Below are 2,002 nucleotides of genomic sequence, written 5' to 3' on the forward strand. Positions count from 1 at the left end.
GATAGTGGTATTCACTGGACTTCCTTGTATGCATATAGATATTATCCTGTCACTGACAATATTGTACTTCAAGATGGATCTAGCAGTGGCTATTTAAACTATGAAAGCAACTCCATTTTTCCTCACCTTTTCATCTCCAGAGTAGTATATAATATGGTCATCTGACTCAAAATGCCCCATGCCAGTCCATCTCATCTCACCAATGCCTAGTATGTCAATATTTATGTGTAGTGTTACACACACAAAATTAAACAAAAACTTGAATTTGGTTCAACAACCCCTATCTGAGACTTGCCTCACTTCTCCGGCACTGTGAGCTTCAACACTCACGCTACCACCTTCTCCACCAATGGGATATTGGTCCCTGGGCTCCATCCCATCATCCAGATACTGGGTCTGGCCTGCCAGTAGCACAGCCAGTGTCTATGCATGCACTGGGGACTCAGAATCCCGGATCTCCATGTCTTACTCCAGCAGCTCTCGGGGCAGCCAGGCTAGGGCCATGGCGAGTGGGATGGCCCGGGGTCTGGCAGGAGTGGAGGGCATCCAGGGTAAGAAGGAGACAATGCAAGACTTGAACGAACACCTGGCCTCCTACCTGGAGAAGGTGAAGATTGCAGAGACTGAAAATCAGAGACTGGAGAGCAAAATCTGGGAACACCTGGAGAAGAAAGGACCCATGGACAGGGACTGGAGTCATTACTTAAAGATCATAGAGAAGCTGAGGGCTCAGATCTTTGCAGGTTCTGTGGACAATGCCCGCCTGGCTGCTGATGAGTTCAGAGTCAAGCATGAGACAGAGCTGGTCATGTGCCAGTCTGTGGAGAACGACATCCATAGACTCTGCTAGGTCATTGATGACAGTAATATCACTTGGCTGCAGCTGGAAACAGAGATCTAAGCTCTCAAGGAGGAACTGCTCTTTATGAAGACCCGTGAGGAAGAAGTTAAGGGCCTGCAAGCCCAGACTGCCAGCCCTGGGCTGACTGTGGAGGTGGACGCTCCCAAATCTCATGACTTCAGCAAGATCATGGCAGACATCTGGGCCCAGTATGATGAGCTGGCGAGGAAGAACCAACAAGAGCTGGATAAGTACTGGTCCCAGCAGATTGAAGAGAGCACCACGGTGGTCACTTCTCAGTCAGCTGAGGTAGGAGCTGCCAAGAATACACTCAAAGAGCTGAAACACACGTTCCAGACCTTGGAGAGTGACCTTGAGTCAATGAAAAATCAGAAGGCCAGCTTGGAGAACAGCCTGCAAGAGATGGAGGCTTGCCATGCCATGCAGATGGAGTAGCTCAATGGGGTCCTGCTGCACCTGGAGTCAGAGCTGGCACAGACCTGCACAGAGGGGCACCATCAGACCCAGGAGTATGAGGTCCTGCTAAACATTAAGGTCAGGCTGGAGGCTGAGATCAACACCTACCGCTGCTTGCTAGAAGATGGAGAGAGAGGACTTCAGTTTGACTTATGCCCTGGACAGCAGCAACCCCATGCAGACCATCCACAAGACCATCACCCGCAGGATCATAGATGGCAAAGTGGTGTCTGAGAGCAACAACACCAAAGTCCTAAGGCACTGAGGCAGCCACGCCCTTCATCCTTCGAAGAAGGAGAGATCAATAATAATATGAAATCATTGGGGAAACCCTCCAAAAAAACACCCTTGAATTGGATTGTTGTTATTGTTGTTAAGTGCTGCTGAGTTCAGGCAATTCATAGCGACACCATGAACGAAAGTCCTGGACACCTGTATAACTTTCGTCCTTTCTCCAGGTTCATAGTGTTCCCAGAGGCAAGCTATTGTGGAAGCGGATGCCACTCCTGCTTCCAAGTTTGTTTTAATCGGTGAGCTCCACCAAACACTGTCCACCGTGGTTAACCATTCTCGCGTTTGACTCATCAGTGTCACAGTGTTCGGCTTCACAGCAACCACAAGTGACCTCTGTACAGCAAGTAGACATACCAGGATTACACGACTTAGAAGAATGTTTCACCAAAC

The 2,002-nt window shown here is 49.2% G+C and overlaps 1 pseudogene; it reads left to right on the forward strand.

Annotated features, from left to right (window-relative positions):
• LOC102848928 overlaps positions 1-1,583 on the forward strand; it is a 78,672-nt pseudogene extending 77,089 nt beyond the window's left edge.
• The last annotated feature ends 419 nt before the right edge of the window (positions 1,584-2,002 follow it).

This window comes from Elephantulus edwardii, unplaced genomic scaffold (genome assembly GCF_000299155.1).
Source record: "Elephantulus edwardii isolate Elephantulus edwardi_28Jun2011 unplaced genomic scaffold, EleEdw1.0 scaffold00053, whole genome shotgun sequence".
In the NCBI taxonomy this organism is placed as follows: Eukaryota; Metazoa; Chordata; class Mammalia; order Macroscelidea; family Macroscelididae; genus Elephantulus; species Elephantulus edwardii.